This window comes from Miscanthus floridulus, chromosome 3, assembly GCF_019320115.1.
Source record: "Miscanthus floridulus cultivar M001 chromosome 3, ASM1932011v1, whole genome shotgun sequence".
Taxonomy (NCBI): domain Eukaryota; kingdom Viridiplantae; phylum Streptophyta; class Magnoliopsida; order Poales; family Poaceae; genus Miscanthus; species Miscanthus floridulus.
Window position 1 is genome coordinate 145,415,029 of NC_089582.1, and position 20,707 is coordinate 145,435,735.

Below are 20,707 nucleotides of genomic sequence, written 5' to 3' on the forward strand. Positions count from 1 at the left end.
AAAAAACCTGCAATAACCTGACGATTAACAGTGGCCATAATCTTCTCTCTTTGGACAACAGTGTAGCAGCAGCCTACAGCAACAGCTACAACCTGGGTCTCAAGTATCCATGGGAGACAAGCACTACAAACCAAATCAGCATCAGGCCATCGACTTCCGCACTGATTGGTACCTTGAGCCGGCAAGAACAACAGCATACCCATCCCATTCCACCAAGCTCGAGCTGCTTGAGCTTGATATACAACAAAGAGCTCAACAAGTGAAGAGAAATAATTGCTGGAAAGTAGATACATCTTATTGGCTTTCAAGTGCAACATAGCTTTGGATATATGATATAGCAGTAACTATATTTCTTGATATGATAATATTTGGTTCAATAGCAGTAACTCATGGAGGATTAACGAATTCTGACAATTCTCATTCTGAACAAGAGAGCCTGTGAAGATAACAAGCGCTGAAGATGGAGTTGGAGCAAATTCAGAGTGTAACAAAAAACATCTAGAGGCAGAAGAGATGTAAGAAAGAATGATGAAGTCGAATCTACGCTGTTATGCGACCCAAATTCAATGTTTATTTAGTTGTTCTTGATTGTGATGCATTCAATATTATGCAAAAACTATAACATATCAAGTTTGAGACTATTTTCGTATTAAATTGTGCTCTTGGACAACGTTACTTCAATCATTGGCAGTCACAGGCAACACTCCGTCACATTAAGAAAGCCAGACAAACACAAACATTCCCTCCCAGCCATTTTATTAATATGCCTGAGCACCACAAAACAAATACACACCGACATCGCATGCATGGCGGACCATCTTTGCCAAAAGTTGGTGCTAAATATGGCCCCTAATCTTTGCCAAAGCATAAAGTTCAGGGGTTCCATTTCGCACCGAAGGGGACCGTGACGCCTAAGAGGGGGGTTAAATTAGGCAATTTAAAATTCTAACTCCAAACTATGGCCTCTTTTTCTAACTCTACAAAAACCTATGCAATAAATAAACTATCTAAATGTGCAACTACGGTTTTGCTAGTGTATTGCTATCTCTACCGCTAAAAGAGTAATACAATCAATGTAAATATGGAAGCTAAAAAGCAAGGTAGAGATATGCAAACTCCCGTCGATGACTCCGGTATTTTTTACGAGGTATCGAGAAGCGCGCAAGCTTCCCCCTAGTGCTCGTTGGAGCCCCTCGCAAGGAATCCCTCGCCAGAGCCAAGCTCCCGGTCGGGTAACTCCGTGGATAGCCTCGGGCCTTCCCTACACGCAAGTGGGTCTCCGACGTGCCTTCCGGCAAGCCTCTCCCGGATGCTCCCCGCCGTCCTCACCATCAAGCTTCTGGCCGAAACGCCGTGGGTCTTGTTCCCTCCAGTACACGGTGGCGGCCGCACCACAAACGCGGTTGGTGTGATCTCGCAGACTACAAGCCCCTCCGATGTACAACGATGGTGCGCGCAAGCACCGAGTGGTAAGAGGTATGCAAACCTCACTAAACACTAGGCCTAAACCTAGACCAAGCGCATAAGCATTGGTCTAATCAATCTAAGCACTTCGCAAAGCACCTACGCTAATCACCTAATAAAACACTAAGCAATATGCAAGTGGAGATCACTAAAATGGTGTATCAACACCCTTGATATGTTTTCTTAGCTCCACTCACCTCAAATGGCTGGTTGGGGGGTCTATTTATAAGCCCCACTGAGAAAGTAGTCGTTGAGGACGAAATCCCGCTTTTCTGCTACTGACCGGACGCTGGAGTCGTCCTTATCAGACGCGTCCGGTCGTGTCGACCGTTGGAGCCGCGAACAACTGATCGGACGCTGCCAGCGTCCGGTCGCAAGTTCGCCGCTCTAGAACCTCTTTGTACTCGATCGGACGCTGTTGTCCTGCGTTCGGTCGATTTGCCGCCAGCGTCCGGTCACTTGCTGAGTGTGTTTGCCGGACTGATGAACAGTGCCATCGGTGCGTTCGGTCGATTCACTTGTTCAGCGTCCGGTCGCTGCTGCTGACGCTTGTTGTTGCCGAGCCACTGATCAGAGCGTCCGGTCACTTTCTTCCAGCGTCCGGTCGCTTCTGTGAGCTCGTTTCTTCACGATCTTGCGTGCGGCTTGGTTTCTATCTTCATGCTTGGACTTTGCTTGATATCTTGGGTCTTCTCTTGTGCTCCTAAGGTCTTGCTTGAGGTGTTGATCATCGGATCATCACATCGCTTTTGTCCAAGTCACGTCTTATTGAACTACAAAACAATCACTTGCAAATTCATTAGTCCAATTTGGTTATGTTGGTCATCAAACACCAAAATCCAAAGTAAATGGACCTAGGGTCCATTTTCCTTACACGCACCAGCTATACTCCCACCATCGAGATCATTCACACGGAAGACCCTTGCTCATGCGATCACCCACATCATTCACACGTAAAACAACAAATCACACGCAACAGTATGGCTGGGACGTACGCCTAGCGGACATCGGCTAGGCGGTAGCGCAGGGGCAGCACCTAGAGGGAAGACCCGCTGTCGCCGCCACGACCGCCAGGCGCACCGGTACCACCTGTACCTCGGTGGCCGCCTTTCCCACCCTGCTCACCATTAGCGCCATCGCCGCTAGTGCCACCCTCGCCACCCTCCCTGCGCGGCCCGCCGTCACCGCCGTCCGCGGCCCTCTTGGGAGGCGCCATCGGTTCCCGTGTTGAGATGTGCGTGGGGAGTGGTGGAAGGAGAGGCGAGTAGGGCTTGGAGCGTCGGCCGTCGGGTGTGGTGAAAGGGGTGAGGTGAGGGTAGAAAGGAGAACGGGTGGGGGTTTTATAGGCTCGAAAGTTGATTCAACGCAGCGCATATGACGCACGCCTCAGCTCACAGCGAGTCGTACGGCTCGGCTAGGCCTGATAGATAAGAGCATCTCCAAGAGTCTTTCTAAATCCCACTCTCTAAATCATCATTTGGAGAGCCATTTGCATAAAAATCGCTTTCTATATCTTTTTAATCTCCAACAGTTTTTCTATATCCCATGCGCACTCTAGAGAACCATTCTCGTCTTCTATTTTTGGCTAGCGAAAATTCCGGAATAGAGGATAGCTATATTTGGATGATCATTTAGAAGAGCTGTTGAGGGTAGTTTTTCAACAAAATTCCTATTGCTAGCATTTAGAAAGAATATGGAGAGTCTCTTGGAGATGCTCTGATGGGGTTAAACCCGCCCCTAACCTACCCCGCTCCGTATCTCATGAGACCGATCTGCTAACCCGCCCCACCAGGCCAACACCCAAGTCCCCAACCCGTCACGAGTCTCGACGCTCAGCTTCCTCCCAGGCTCAGGCTCCCACCATGGCGACGATGTAGGTCCTTCAGCGTTTGGCGGCATGACACTTCATGGCAACGACCATCACGGCTGCTGGGTGCCTCTGCCCCGATGTAGGTCCGATGGACTGGCCTTGTGTAATGCTGCTACATCTCTCTCCGCGTCCGCCTCCGCGAGCCATTATTAGCAATCACTCCTACAAATTTTCCCAATCACTCCTCTAGCAGTGTAATCGATTGCTAGCTCCATGCGTTCTTTACCTACCCTTGTTGCCGAGAGCGATCACTTTGCCCGGCTGCTACATCTTCCTCGTGTCCGGCAGCGAGAGTAGATCAACCTCATTGTCCTTCTTCCCAGCAGCTGCGTCGTCCTCGTGCTCGGTGAGCCAGCGTCGAGCACATCAACCTCCTTCTTGGCAGCTGCGGCGTCCTCATGCGCCGGCGGCAGGCCGGCGACGAGCAAGTCAACCTCGTCGTCCTCGTGCTCAGTTCAACGAAAGACGTGCTGAGAGTACGCGGATGCGAGTGAACCAAGCCGAGGCTGCCAAAGAACTGGAGCCGAGGATGCGACGAGCCATGCTGGGGAGTCATGTGGATTCAAGCCGATCGCTGCACCCTTGGATTTTCCCCTTCGGTCCACGCGTCGGCTATCAGGGCAGGTGCTGCCTCGACCTCTGCATTGCACGATGAGTGTATGCTCTTGTATTCTCTGCATCTGTGTATACCCATACTTTCGAGTACGCTAGTCGGCTTAGGATATAATGTTTACTTTGACCTTAAAATTTCAGACTGTTTTTTTTATGTAAACTGCACCTAATCGGCATCACCGGTACAGACACGGTCTTTACTTCCTGTGGGGAACCCCCTCTAATCCCGGTTCCCCACCCGAGAGCAAGCATCCGGAACTAAAGGGGGTCATTTAGTCCCGGGTCAGGAACCGGGACTAAAGGGGACCTTTAGTCCCGGTGGGTAACACCAACCGGGACTAAAGGTGCTTCCTGAAATGCCATGAGGCCGGCACCCTTTAGCCCCGGTGGGTAATACCAACCAGGACTAAAGGTTATTTTTTTTCTTTTTTCTTTTCTTTTTATTTTTTTGTTTTCTTTTCAAAATAGGTTTTCGAAGTCGTATTAGTATGTTTCGGTTCAAGCACGATGAACGTATTAAATGACACAATTCAAGCATAGAACTATATATATATATATATATGCATGCATGCATCATATATATATTTACATGCATGCATGCATATGTGTATTTTACGGTTGTTGTGATATAACAATTTTCCTCTTATCCTCTAGCTTGGCTTCCATGACAGTGTTGGGTCGAAGTAGAACTCGCCCTTGGAATCGATGACCTGGTCATTAAAAATTCCGGCTATAGACTATTGAATTGCTTTGATCTGGTCTTGTCGTATGACCTTTTCCTCCAACCATCGAGCCTACAGGTTTGAATTAAAGGAAAATAAATTAATACATGTACATACATACATATATATATATATATATATATATATATATATATATATATATATATATAAAGACATAGTAACACAATCAATAATAATAATTAAATGAATATATAGTGTATTTTTAACGTACTTTGAGTCTCTCTGTAGGAGTTCTTTGGGAGAGCTCCTTGATAAACTTGTAAACATAGTAACCACAGTAGTTGTTCCCCTGTTCTTGCCTCAGACACCACTTTACGAGAAAAAGATTTGTCATCCAATCTGGTGATCCGGTGAAAGCTATATGTTTAATTAATAAAGATGATGCGATTTAGGGGACTTACTTTCAAAGGGATTATATTCAGTGGCGCTTTGCATTTTCCCATGTGTTGCTTCTCAATAAAGGTTTTCCAAACACTGCCCAATAAAAAAATTATCACGTCATCAGATATAGTTAATCATCATGTTTGTGTGTATATATAGTTGCTAGAGATACCGAAATTACCTCTGGATAATATCTATCATATCTTGGTAGTCTTATTGTGATTTTCTCATCGAGTCATAGATTATCAAGTGACTTTTCACCAGATCGATGTCCATCAATATCCAGTGATTGCTGCATGTGTTTATAGGATATAACGCATAACACTCATTAATTAACTAGAATCAACATATGCGCTATTAAGGATGATCGACATTATTAACACTCACTTGAAGTTGTAGGGAAAGAGTATATCCTTCTTATGGCGTTGGTTCACTAAGAAGTTCATGAGGTTACTCTCTGACTCAGACTTTCAATTAGGCTTTGGAGTAACTGGGTCTTTGAATACTATATGGGGATCAACAAAACCAATTTTATTGCAGCCTTTCTTTCTGCACTCTGTCATTGTAAATCTGCATATATATATATATAGTACTTGTTAGGATAATTTATATGCATATACACACATATGATGAGTTTAATAATAGATCGAAAGAATTATTACTTTTAGGCAATAACAGCTAATGATAACTTTGTCCAGAGAGGTCAGGTGGCATAGTTGATGAAATTCTGCAAAGTCAACATACATAACATCATCGTCACGGAACCAATGTTCGTCTCTAATTCTGACACCAACGTAGAAGTATCCACCGGTAGACGCCTGCATGTACCACTTATTTAGCAGGTACATTTGTGTCCCCAGATCATCTAAGGCTTGAGGGTTGTATAGACTCTGGCCTAGTATAATTTTTTTCTTCCAAATATCAACCTCCGCCGCACTCTCAATGTTTCCATCACCAAACATATGGTAAAGGTCGAGACCAGTCTCTTCAATAAATTCACCAAGGTGATCCAAATCGATATCCGGAGGTATGTTTGTCTGATGCATTAATCCTAAATTCGAACCATATTCATTACCAACAACTAGCGGGGGACTGATTGGTGCGATTGTTGTTCGAGTTGTGCAACTCCTTTCCCTGCCCGCTTCTTTTTCTGTGCCGCCTCAATTGACTTGGTGAGAGTGCGGTCATAGTCCGTAAACGTTGCTTTGGATGACTTACGAGATTCCCGCTGTTGTTGCTGGTAAGAAGCGACCTTTTTTCTTAGAATATCTAGAGGTACGAAGAAGTACGGTTTCTCCGGGTTACTCCTTGCTTCCTGGTCCTTTTTAAGTTTGTCATAGAATCTGGACATATCTTTTTTATATGCATCAGTTACTTCTTCCTTCTCTTCAGATATTGTTTTGGGAATAGCCTTTGGTTTCATGGTGGCTTTCTTTGCCGGCGGGGGCTGATTCTTCGTTTGCGGGGCTGGCCTCTTGCTAGTACTTGGCTTCTTGGTAGGTGGGGGCGGGGGAGGCGTTGGAGACCTCCTTGGAGGTGGTGGCAGCGGCGTTGGAGACCTCCTTGGAGGTGGCGGCTGTGGCGTTGGAGACCTCCTTGGAGATGATGTGGATGTAGCCTCGCCTTCCAACAAATTGTCATCGTACAGAGCACTATGATGATCTGGCAATTGAACAATTGGACTTAGGTTGGGGGAGGATCTGCTACAAAAAAAGGAATGATATATTATTATGAGCATATTGTTAATTATTTAAGCCAATATAAATTAATGATGTAGTGTTTTCATCCGCACCTATGGTGAGGTGGTTCAGGAGGAGGTGGAGGCGACATCCCGGGAATGATGATGTAGCGCTTGCGCCATAGAATGAATGTCTTCTCTGCTTCTCTGAGAGTCTTCTCGCCATCACCTCTAGGAATGTCAAGAGGCAAATCACTAAAACCTTTTTTAGCTTTATCTACCGAGATGGTAGCATATCCTTCTTGGATTCTATTCCCATGAATCCTTGGTGTCTTGGTTCGGTCGATAGGATTAACAAGACCGATAGCCACCTTGATTGTGGAATTCCCCTTCGAAATGTGTAGCTCACACGATGTACAAGGTTCAGTGATGTCATCCACAGAGAAGCATAGTCCTGTGTCCCCTTGATTTGGTATCTCCGTGGAAGCGCAGCTACTTTTCAACTGAACAGATTGGCTAATGTTGATTCCTGGCTCTGATGCCTGCTTGCTTACACTCACTGCTATTTGCACTTGCCTTCTGATTTCCTCCTGCATTCTCGCTTCAAGGTTTTTTTCCCGCTCCTGTGCTTCACGCACCGCTTTCTCCAACCTCTGGAGCCGCTGTGCCTCTTCTTCCTTCTTTCTCTAGCAGCTTCTGTAGGAAGGTCTATCCTGAGGGAATCCATGCTCCCACGAGACACTTCCTTTGCCTCTAGTTCGGCCACCGTGTTCAATAGTCCCGATGGCGTATGTCAGTTCATCCTTCTCTCTGTTGGGCCTGAACGCACCAGTAGCAGTAGCTCTCTGAGCATAAAACAATCTTTCTGTTGCTTCTTATAGTCTTGCGCCATAAACGCACTTCCCTGTTGCCTGGTCCAGTGTTCCTCCATGAGCGAAAAAACAATTCTTTGCATGCCCTCCCCACTCGAGTGATTCTGGTGTGATACCCTTGGCAAGAAGGTTTGCTTCCATTTTGTTTCACTTCTTAATGGCAGTCGGGTAGCCACCTGATCCCAAGTTATGGTGGTATGTCTTCTGTTGGGCATTACGTTGGTTCTTTATCACCCAACTCACACCCTCTTCCGACGTCTTGTACTGTACAAACTCATCCCAATAGGGCCTCTTCTTTGAGATCGGGCCTGGGACAGTAAAATCTGGTACTATGTTCTTCTTGACATACGTCGTGTATAGGTGTTTCTTCCAAGTCTGAAACTGGGTGGCCATCTTCTTCATTGCTCAATTCCTAACTCGCTCCTTCAATTCATCACCATCTATTATATCATCATAACCATCTGTTTGGAGCGTGAAATATTCCAAGACATCATTCCAAATTAACGCCTTGTCACGATCGGAGACAAAACTGATATGAGGAGCATTGGTCTTCTTCTTCCATTCGTGGGTACTGATCGGGAGCTAGTCCCGTACAAGGTAACCACAGTGGTGCACGAATTTCATTTTATTTGCCCCCCCCCCCGTTTCGCCTATATCCACATTGAACTCCGAGATGATGAAGCGGCCCTCCAATGGCTTTTTGGGACCTCAAACATTTTTACTCTTCGTTGTAGTTGTTGATGTCGATCCAGAGGGCTACAAAACATAAACATTATTTTTAATGTCATGAGCACACATAAGACATATGATAATATAAATAGCTAATAATAAAAAATATATACTTGGCCAATATGTTGTTGCTCATTTTGTTCAAGAGCTAAGTACTGACTCCCGTCATCTGCATCCTCTTGCACGTTATTTTTAGCACCATCATCACCGGCAACTTGAGTGCCAGTGTTGATCAAATTCATCATCAACTCCTCATCCATGTTTCTCAGGTCGGCCATCTAGCTTCAAAAACAAAACCAATATATAGTACGTCAAATCTTTGCTTACATGCGTAAAATCTACGAACAATATACATTATTAAATCTTGCCCCTCGGTCACGGACGCAATTCGCCACACTAGGGCGAACTGCGTCGGTACTAGGGTGAATTAGGGCTATACATAAACGGCCAAGGGCGAATTGCGTTGGTGACTAGGGCGAACCACGTCGGTGACATCAACAACGCGGTTCGCCCTAGTCACCGACGCAATTCGCCCTAGTGTGATTGTTTAGCGTTAATGATAACGATAATATGAATGTTGATCGACTAGGCCGTGAGAGAGGGCGGTGTGACGAGAGTGGCGGTGCTCCGCTCCGTCGTATATATGTTTGTACACATGGGTGAACGAGGGTGGCGGTGCTCTGCCATATAAACCCTAAACCCTAGGGCGAACGAGGGCGGCGTTGCTCCGCCGTATAAACCCTAAACCCTAGGGCGAACGAGGGCAGCGGTGCTCCGCCGTATAAACCCTAACGAGGGCGGCGGTGCTCCGCCGTATAAACCCTAAACATCGTGGAGCTAGCCGAGGAGTGAACTTCTTCTTAGCGACCGCGCCGCACGTCGTGGACGACTGCCTCGGCATCGTGCAGCTTCTTAGCGACGGCACCATGACGCGCTCCGTGGAGTACTCTGTGCTCCCTCTCTAGGGCGAGGTGCCATCCAACCTGCCCGTCCAGTGGAAGGACGTCGTCTACAACGCCGCGCACGCGCTCCGCCTCCACATGTACAGGCCCACCGACGACAACACGACGACGGCCAATAATAAGCTGCCGATGCTCGTCTACTTCCACGGTGGTGGCTTCTACCTGTGCAGCTTCGAGCTGCCCCACTTCCATGCCGGCATGCTCAGGCTCGCCGCGGAGCTCCCGGCGCTCGTGCTCTCCACCGACTACCGCCTGGCGCCCGAGCACCGCCTCCCCGCGATGCATCGCGACGCCGAGGCCGTCCTATCGTGGCTCTGTGCCCAGGCCGAGGCCGACCCATGGCTGGCCGACGACTCGGGCGACCTGGGTAGGGTGTTCGTCTACGGCGACTCGGCCAGCGGCAACATCGCGCACCACGTCGCCGTCCGGTACGGCAGCGGGCAGCTCGCCCTCGACCCCATCATCCAGATCGCCGATGCGTCCTGCTCTGGCCCTTCTTCACCGCTGAGGAGAGGACGGCGTCCGAGGCGACTGGCCTTGTTGACGAACATGGCACGGCGCTGTTTGACCAGGCGTGGCGCCTGGCGCTGCCCGTCGACGTGACCCGGCGGCCAACCCGTTCGGGCCGGACAGCGTCCCGCTGGACGACGTCGCCTTTCCACCGCTGCTCGTCGTGGACCCATACCAGGACGTGCTGCATGACCGCATACAGGAGGCGCGCTCGTGTTGCCATGTTCAGAGGGGGCCAGGGCCACGGGTTCTTCATCTTCGACCCGGAATGCGAAAGCCGAGAGAACTCACCTCACGAATGCGGAGGCGCGCGCGGTGGAGGGCTCGTCGGCGCGAGGTGGGGTGGTGACTGGCGGCGGCGCGAGGAAGAAGAGGAGAAAGGGCGGCTATTCGATGAGGAAGAAGAGGAGGGGATCGATCTGCGCCAGGCACTGGCGCTTATATACCAGGGAGATTTACTCCCGGTGCCAGCCACCGGCCGGGAGTAAAGGTCCATTACTCCCGGTGCGTGTTACCAACCGGAAGTAAAGGGTTTTTTTGGCGGGCCACAAAACTGCAGCCCACCTTTACTCCCGGGTGGGCTTCCCACCCGGGAGTAAAGGTGGGCTGCAGTTTCGTTTCCCGCATGTTTTGAGCAAATTTTTTTAATAAAATGCAATAGTCTTGTTAAATACATAGTAAATTAAATAAAAGGCATAAAATTATTTTGTTAAAAATATGGATTTTTTTTCTTTATTGCACATAGGAAAAATCTATAACCTAACTTTTTTTATTTTTTGTTATAATTATAAAATATAATGTAACTAATATTTATTATTTCGTAATGCAAAAATGTAGTGTTCAATTAAAATTATTAAAACTATTGGTTTTGGACAGGAAATTTGTTTTCACATCATTTTAACGTTAATATTTTAATTTTTCATCACTCAATATCCTAATTTAACTTTTCGAGAGAGAAATCCCACCAAATCAAACATTGATTTAATTTGAAACACGACATAATAAACATCTGAATTCATAATTATTATATAATATCTCAAACACACACTACATTAAATCACTATATCATCAAGTGGACACAGCAGTGAACTTCTTCTTTGCGTATGTCCCTTGGTTATGATCGCGTCGTAATCATGGAGTGTCCTCATCATTTACCAAGATGCTAGGGTCTTTGTTCACTTTGAAGGGCGGAATTTGGTCATCCTTTTTATAATCTTCTGACATGTTCGACTTGTCCTCAATTCCCACGATGACTCTTTTCCCTGAAAGAACTATGTGGCGCTTTGGCTATTTGGTTGAGTCATTATCGTTTTTCCCTCTTTTTGGTTTGGTAGACATATCATTGACATAGAATACCTGATTCACATCCTTGGCAAGGACGAATGATTCGTCTTTGTACCCAATATTACTAAGGTCTATTGTTGTCATTCCATACTCATTGTCTACTGTTACCCCACCTCCGGTCACCTTGACCCATTGGCACTTGAACAATGGGATCTTCAAAGTAGGTGCATATTCTAGTTCCCATATTTTATCTATGCGGCCATAATATGTCTGCTTATTCCCATTCGGGTCTGTGGCATCTATGCGGACACCATTGTTTTGGTTGGTACTCCTTTTATCTTGGGCTACTGTGTAGAATATGTTCCCATTTATCTCGTACCCTTTGTATATGACGATATGCCATGATGGCTGCATAGCCAATAAATACAGTTGCTCATGGATGCTCTCATCACCTTGACATTTTTTTCGCAACCAACCGCCGAAAGTTTCTATGTGCTTACGTGTAATCCAAGCTTCAGTCTTCCTGGGAAACTCGGATCGTAAGAGATCCTTGTGTGTCTCAATATATGGATCTACCAAAGAGGAGTTCTGTAGAACTGTGTAGTGCGCTTTATTGAAATAATCATCCTCTATACCAATATATGTTTTCCTCCCTAGTGTCCCCTTTCCGCTTAGTCTCCCCTCATGTCTTGATACAGGAACACCAATCGAGTCAAGGTCGGAAATAAAGTCAACACAGAACTCAATGACCTCTTCTGTTCCATAGCCCTTGGCGATGCTTTCTTCTGGGCGAGCACGGTTGTGAACATATTTCTTTAGGACTTCCATGAATCTCTCTAAGGAGAACATGTTGTGTAGGAACACAGGACCGAGAATGAAAATCTCCTTGACTAGGTGAACTAGGAGGTGTGTCATGATATCAAAGAAGGAAGGAGGGAACACCAACTCAAAGCTGACGAGACATTGAACCACATCATTCTGTAGTTTAGCTAGATCAGTTGGATCAATTGCCTTCTGAGAAATTGCATTGAGGAATGCACATAGCTTCACGGTGGCTAGACGTACATTTGGAGGTAGAATTCCTCTTAATGCAACTAGAAGTAATTACGTCATGAGAACGTGATAGTCATGGGACTTTAAGTTACAGAATTTCTTCTCTGGCACATTTATAATACCCTTTATATTCGAGGAGAATCCAGATGGTACCTTGATGTTGTTTAAGCATTCAAACATGATTTCCTTCTCCTCTTTGCTTAGAGTGTAGCTGGCAGGACGTAGGTAATGGCGTCCATCATCTATCTTCTCTGGATGCAGGTTGTCTCTTTCTCTCAAACAACGCAGGTTCTGTCGTGCTTCAAATGTGTCCTTAGGCTTTCCATACATACCCATGAAGCCTAGCAGGTTCACACAAAGATTCTTCGTCAGGTGCATCACGTCGATCGAGCTGTGGACCTCTAGGACTTGCCAATAGGGTAGGTCCCAAAATATGGACTTCTTCTTCCACATGGGTGCATGACCATTAGCGTCGTTCAAAACAGGTTGGCTGCCATGTCCTTTTCCAAAGACGACTTTCACATCATTGACCATATCGAGTACATCCTCACTGGTTCGGTTGCGAGGCTTGGTCAGGTGGTCTGCCTTCCCTTTAAAATGCTTGCCTTTCTTTCTTACGGGGTGATTTGCAGGAAGAAATCGACGATGGCCAAGGTACACGACCTTTCGACATTTTTTCAAGAATACACCTCTAATATCACCGAAGCAGTGTGTGCATGCATTATATTCCTTGTTTGACTGTCCTGAAAGATTACTTAGAGCAGGCCAATCATTGATTGTTACGAACAACAATGCTCGCAGATCAAAGTGTTCCAGTTTGTACTCATCCCACACACGTACACCTTCTTTATTCCACAAAATAAGAAGTTCGTCAATAAGTGGTCTCAGGTACACATCGATGTCATTGCCAAGTTGCTTCAGGCCTTGGATGAGCATAGGCATCATAATGAACTTCCGCTTCATGCATAACCAAGGAGGAAGGTTGTAGATACTTAGAGTAACAGGCCAAGTGCTATGACTACTGTTCTGCTCTCCAAAAGGATTGATACCATCTGTACTTAGAGCAAACCTTAAGTTTCTTGCGTCATTTGCAAACTCCGGGAATTCTCTGTCGATTGCTCTCCACTGGGACCCATCAGCAGGGTGTCTCAACATATTGTCTACCTTACGGTCTTCTTTGTGCCATCGCAACAATTTTGCATGTTCTTTGTTTCTGAACAGATGTTTCAAGCATGGTATTATAGGAGCATACCACATAACCTTGGCAGGGATTTTCTTCCGCGGACGTTCGCCCTCAACATTACCAGGGTCATCTCGCCTGATCTTATACCGCGATGCATGGCATACCAGGCATGCATCTAATTTCTCATACTCTTTGCCACGGTACATGATGCAGTCATTAGGACATGCATGTATCTTCTCGATTTCTAGCCTCATAGGACAGACAACTTGTTTTGCTTCGTAGGTAGTGGCGGGCAATTTATTGTCCTTCGGAAGCATCTTCTTTTGGATTTTTAGTAACTCTCCAAATCCCTTGTCAGATACACCATTCTTTGCCTTCCATTGCAGCAATTCTAGTGTGGTTCCCAACTTTTTCTGCCCTGCATCACAAGTTGGGTACAACAATTTCTTGTAATCTTCTAGCATCCGCTTGAACTTGATCTTCTCCTTTTCACTTTCACATTCTCTTTGTACGTCACGAATGACCTGACAAAGATCATCAGCAGGCTCATCTTCTGCGGCTACCTCTTCTTCAGCTCCTCCTATTGCAGTATCATTGGAGCACGCACCATCGGGAATAATATCATTGTCGTCCTATTGTTCTTCTTCACCTTCTTCCATTACAACGCCGGTTTCTTCGTGCTTCGTCCAACAAATATAGTTTGGCATGAAACCTGACTTGAACAAGTGTAAATGAAGAGTCCTTGAGCAAGGATATTTCACCGTATTCTTACATATGGCACATGGGCAGCACATGAAACCGTCGCGTTTGTTTGCCTCGGCCACACGTAACAAAGAATGCACGCCGTCAATGAACTCTTGGGAGCGACGATCAGCATTGTACATCCAATACCGGCTCATTTGCATTACATGACATAAATACCATATTAAAACCTAGATCATAATTAATTATTTATACAACATGCGTGCCACCACAAAAGGTACAAATTTATGAAAGCATCGCTACAATGTAGACAATCCCAACTACCACTAAAAGAACTAAAGCTAAAATACATTTCAGGAGCACAAGGATTTCACGACCAATCTCAACTAAAACAGACAGATCCCCCGATTGTGCCACATCTTTGGGCTTCTTCGGTTGGATCACTGCCTCATTAGCCGTCGTATCTGCCTGTTGTGAAAGATATTTTTGCATGAGTTCAACATACTCTTCCTCCCAGTAGAAGCCTGAACATCGTCCACTGCCATCCCACTGAAATTAAAACAAAAAATTAGAACTTTAATCACAACCATCATGAATATAGGTATAAACTAACCATAATCATAAAATACGATAAAATAACTCATATTGCGATCCGGACACTTATAGAAGATACGACCATTGTTGGGATCCTCCTTCTTCACTCGGTACTCCATCACAATCTTCGTCTCATCACAACACTTGCCGCATGGAATGAGAGGGTGGCCCGGCCTAAGTCGCTTTGGAAACCCATGAGAGGCCGAGGACCCGGAAGCAGTTGCCATTTACTCTCTATACTCATTTTTTAATACACTATAAATTTCTCATTTTATAAACAAATAAAATTAAAAAGCTATAAAATTATCTATATCTCTAAATAATGAAGTGTGCTATGCATGCTAGAAATAAAAAGTGAATACTAATTTTAAATATCCACTTTAACCTTTCTTCATCCAAATATGCAAACTATAAGTTATTTTGAGCTCAAATTGTTTACAAATAAAAAAACACCATAAAAAGAATATATATATAGTGAACAATATGAGATAAGCCAATGATGAAAAATAAGAGTATGAGATTGGTAACATTTACAACTGAAGAATCGACGGAGGAATCGAAGAAATCGACGGAGAAATCGAAGAATGGATGGAGGAACAATGGAGGGAGGAAGCAAGAACACTAGTGCAGTGAGCTTGAAAATGTGCTGAGCTCGGGCTTGGGGAGGAAGAAGGAGACGGCCGGGATATAAAGGGGGACCTTTAGTCCCGGTTGGTGGCTTCAACCGGGACTAAAGGTAACTTTCCAACCCCGGTGCAGCCACGGCCCGGGAGTAGACCTTTACTCCTGGTTGGAGGCACCAACCGGGAGTAAAAGTCTACCTTTAGTCCCGATTGGTGGTTCCAACCGGGACTAAAGGTCCCTGCCACCTCTGTCTGGCGCAATAGCCGTTGGGCAGGGACCTTTAGTCCCGGTTGGTGGCTCCAACTGGGACTAAAGGTCTCTCTAGTCCTGAGCGCAAAAAATACCGGAACTAGAGCCTATTTTAGTCGAGGATCAAAGATCTATTCTCTACTAGTACATAGGAGTTCACTCAGTTGTGGCTTTGTGGTTTGAGCGCTTGATTGGGATGCAAAACAACCATTCACACAGCTGGAGCTTGCACTCCACTGCCCCCTCTTGGGGAGGAACTGTTCTGGATGGCGTATTAGCGAAAAATTTGTAGTAAATTAGTTGTTTCATTAACAAATCCTCTATCCCTGGCCAATAAGGCATTACTCGATCCTGGGTACTCGTAATGTGCTGTGTTTGGCAGGAACTGAGATTCCCTTGCTGCCCTGTCCCTTATACTACATACTAGTAGTATCGGCAACTTTACTGCGTACATTAAGAATAGTACCGTATAGGAAGGAGTACGTACAACGGTACAAGTACCAGAACGAGATTTACGACGCTGTACAGTAATAATTATTTACCACGCAGTACTCTATCCGACTAGGAACGCACTCATGCATGCCTTGCTGCGGTACTCTCCGACTAGGACAGCAGCACTCATGCCTCGGTGCCGTAGAGCTAGCAGCAGTACGACTCATGCCCGGATTGGCACGCGGGCACCCGATCAGTGAAAAGTACGTACAGTATGCTGCACCGAGGGATGCAGCAGCATTCAGGCCTCGTTTAGATACTAGTAGGTTGCGCGCGCCATTGCGCGCGTCGGTTGGGGGGAAATCATATAACCAGAGGCGAACACGGGAGTAGCTAAATAAGACATCAACGCAGTCATTAGCAGATACTGATTCCTCGGTTGAACTACTTTACAATTGTAGCGCCATTTTGAAACAAAAAGAAAGAGGTGATATTAGCAGTCACCTAATCTCTTCAAATCTAGAGGAAGTGTTAGTTGGAAGTCTCATCGCCTGTTTTTCTGTATCGCTTCATTGCTGTCATTCACCTATGGTTATAAATATTATTTACAAATGGAAAGTAATTTCATAAATTGACAAACCAGCAAGCCAACTCCTAAAGAGTGACCAACAAAAAGCTAGTAAGAAATCCACCATGGCCATGCACAAAGGCTTTTCTTCCATAGGTGGCCAGTCAATGTAAAAAAAAAAACAAAATGGATGCAACAAGGATGAGATTAGGCTGGTAAGAAATCAAGCGTGGTCCAAATTAATAATTGGTCCCAAAAGCATCATTAGCATAAACCATACCAGTCCACGAAGCATGGCACACAGCCTGTAGCCAAATTGCAGGCGAAGCCTTTCTGCCTATGCATCAGGGCAAAGAAGCTTTAGCCGTATACATGAAAAAAAGTAAAATCAGAATACCTTGATATGGCGACAGCACTGCTACGCAGGCAGCGTCCATCAATTCGTCTGCCTAGCTTCTTACTTGCCATGGCCTGCAAGCGTGCCTCCACAGCTAGCTACTCACCAACTGGTAAGATCCTGTTTGTTTTCACTTTCCATTACATAGTCTGTCTTTTCTATTTCATTACACAAGGTATACTGGTTGTCAAATATGGTTGGTAAAGCATCCCTAGAGAAAAAAAAACTATTCAATAGGAGCCATATTCAAGTTTTGCTCAATAATCGCACCATAGAAATTTTCTTATAGCGGTCTACATAATAATTGCTCAATTGATCATCTAATGGGATAGCTCTATAACTTATGTAGCACTATATCTAAAAAACAGCATAGAGATTTACACTTATGTGGCTCATGATAGCACCTAAGCTTGGTTCACAATAGGCTGAGAAAACTCAAAGAATTGTAAATTGAAAATTGGTACCTTTGTCTCAAATCTGCAAAAAGATCTACAAATGATACGGTGCCCGGCCTTAAAAAGCAAAGACCGGGATACACAGAGATTAAATAAAAAGGAGCTGCTACTAATCAAACTGAATACTGGACCAACTGTGCATGAGCATGATAAGTTCCATCGGCTTCTGTTCTTCCATTCCCATAAAATAAACAAATACATGATCTGAAGCCTATCATCATTCCTATATGATCTTTAGATCAGAGAAATCTCGCCTAATTTCTACAGTTCTGCTACGTACATGTATGAAATCCGATCAGAGGAAGTTAGGGTTAGAGAATTTGTGACCTTGCAGTGAAGAAGAGAAGGGAGATGGCTGGCCCGGGGTAGGCGCTGCCGGGGCTAGCTCACGCGACTGGAGGAGCGCCTGGGCAAGCGCGGACGGCCGACACCGGCACACAGGGGCCGCGCATGCGGAGGGGCTTGACGCAGGGTGGCCTGCACTCGCCAAGGCCGGGGTGGGATGCAATGGCCGCTGGAGCTACCAGCACCAGCGCGAAAGGAACGCGGAGGAGAGCAGAGCAGAGCCCCCTTCCAATTCAAAGAACAATGGAAAGCAGGGATCTATCATCACTTCATGAGCAGGTCAATTTGTATGCTTACCAGGGAATCGGCAGCGCACCAGGTTGGTACTTTCTCGATGATATAAGCCCATTGTTTGGGATCTTCTCCATGAATCAGACAGCACTCTAGCACTATGGGTACACCTATACCAAATCAGAGAAAAGATGTATTCCTATATGAGCTTTAGATCAGAGAAATCTCGCCTAATTTCTACAGTTCTGCTACGTACATGTATGAAATCCGATCAGAGGAAGTTAGGGTTAGAGAATTTGTGACCTTGCAGCGAAGAAGAGAAGGGAGATGGCTGGCCCGAGGTAGGCGCTGCCGGGGCTGGCTCACGCGACTGGAGGAGCGCCTGGGCGAGCGCGGACGGCCGGCACCGGCACACAGGGGCCGCGCACGCGGAGGGGCTTGACGCAGGGTGGCCTGCACTCGCCAAGGCCGGGGTGGGATGCAATGGCCGCTGGAGCTACCGGCACCAGCGCGAAAGGAACGCGGAGGAGAGCAGAGCAGAGCCACAGGCGCGACCGACGAGGACGCGACAGCTAGGGTTTCCTCGAGCCGCCGCGGATGGGCGCGAGGAGGCAGCTCCGAGGGGAAGGCGCGCCAGCGGCCACCAGCGAGGACCAGTCACGTCGCTCAGTGGCCGCGGGCACCGTGGGGGCGCACGTGCGGCGTGGCGCCGTCGCCGTCGACCGCGTCGGGGGAGAGAGCGTCGGGGGAGGGAGAGAGAGCGAAGAGAAGGAGGATCGGGAAGCAGAAGAATCTGGAAGGAGAATCCGAAGCTCGCGTATATATTTGGTGGGCTGGCTCCGGAGCAGAAATCGCATGACACCGGTAGAAGCAGAGAAAGCGGATGGAAGCGAACGAGGAGCGACAGAAGCCGCTTCCGGCGAAATCTGCTCCAATCAATCGTGGACGCACGATCGCGGATCGGACGGCTGGAAACATTCAGGCCGACGTGGACGGTGGTTCCTTCGGGAAACCACCACGGGCTTGTATAGGTAAATTTGGAGTGTCACGTAACAGTGTCGTATGAAATATTCGCATACTAATAAAATTACAGAATCTGCTAGCAAATCACGAGATAAATTTGTTAAGCCTAATTAATCTATCATTAGCACATGTGTACCGTAGCATCTCGTTGTCAAATCATGGACTACCTAGTTTAAAAGATTCGTCTCGCAAAGTAGTCACAATCTATGACCCTGTTCGACTTACCCCATATTCGGTTTGTTCGGCTTCTTTTTCAGTCAGAACAGTATTTTTCTCTCACAACAATTCAGCCGAAACAGTGTTTTCAACCAGTTTTCGCTAAGTTTCAGACCAGCGAACGGGGCCTATATAATTAGTTATTTTTTAATCTATATTTAATACTCTATGTATGTGTCTAAATATTCGATGAAATAGAGTGTAAAGTTTTGATGAATGATCTAAACAAGACCTCAGTCAGGGAACCAATTTCGGACGTGTGATATGATGTGAGTGTGGTATTCAAACACCCACCGAACACGCATGTAAAATTTACTGTAATTTATTTTTTTATTAATATTTAAACTTCCATGTAACATTTTATATAATATTTAATGTGACACCCACGCTGCATCTAAGGTCGTGTTTAGTTGGCCCGAATTGGCGCCGACGAATTCACCGTAGCTACAACTGTGCAATCATTGACTAATTATGCTTAAAACGTTCGTCTCGTAAAGTACAACCAAACTGTGCAATTAGTTTTTGATTTCGTCAATATTTAGTACTTTATGCATGTACCGCAAGTTTGATATGATGGAGAATCTTCTTTTTGCATAGTGGCAAAGTTTGGATTCTGGGTGAACTAAACCTGGCCTAGGTCTTGTTTAGATTGAGGTTAGGAATCGGTATTTGGCACTGTAGCACTTTCGTTTGTATTTGACAATTATTGTCCAATCATGACTTAACTAGGCTTTAAAAATTCGTCTTGTAATTTACAATCAAACTGTGTAATTAATTATTTTTTTTATTTACATTTTATACTCTATACATATGTCAAAAATTTGATGTGATAAAAAAAGAGTAAAAAAACTTACGATCTAAACAAGGCCCTAAAATTAGGCTGCCCGTAACGCATGCACATGGCGCCGTCAGTTGCTGCAGACACACCCGCCAAGGACTACCATTCTCGTGGATCTCTCGCCCTCACCTCCTAGCGTAGTGGGCAGTAAGCTGTACTCGTAGCTCTTCCTCGCTGTTTTGTCACATCACTCACAGTGTCTTTGTGGCTGCGTGCAGGCCTCCTCCTGGCTTGGGCCACGTTTAGGCCCTGTTCGCTGGTCTGAAACTTGGCTGAAACTGGCTGAAAAACACTGTTCCGGCTGAATTGTTGTGAGAGAAAAATACTATTCCGGTTGAAAAAAGAAGCCGAACAAGTCATTTTTAAGACAAGCGAACGGGGCCTTGGCCGAATCCGGAGCCGTCGGATTCACCGTGCAGCATCGTAGTACACGTAGCATTTCGTTTGTATTTAGTAATAATTGTTCAATCATTCACTAATTAGGTTTAAAACGTTCGTCTCGTAAAGTACAACCTAACTATGCAATTGGTTTTTAATTTCGTCTATATTTAGTACTTCATACATGTACCACAAATTTAATACAACGGGGAATCTTTTTTTTATATAGTGCTAAAATTAAAAGTTAGGAGCAACTAAAAAAGGCCTTGCTCTAGCTGTACCATAGCCATAGTTCATAAGCTTTGTGCTGCAGC

The 20,707-nt window shown here is 45.8% G+C and overlaps 1 pseudogene; it reads left to right on the forward strand.

The window, feature by feature from the left end:
- Window positions 1-109: 109 nt before the first annotated feature.
- Window positions 110-15,937, forward strand: LOC136544639 (carboxylesterase 15-like; annotated as a pseudogene).
- The last annotated feature ends 4,770 nt before the right edge of the window (window positions 15,938-20,707 follow it).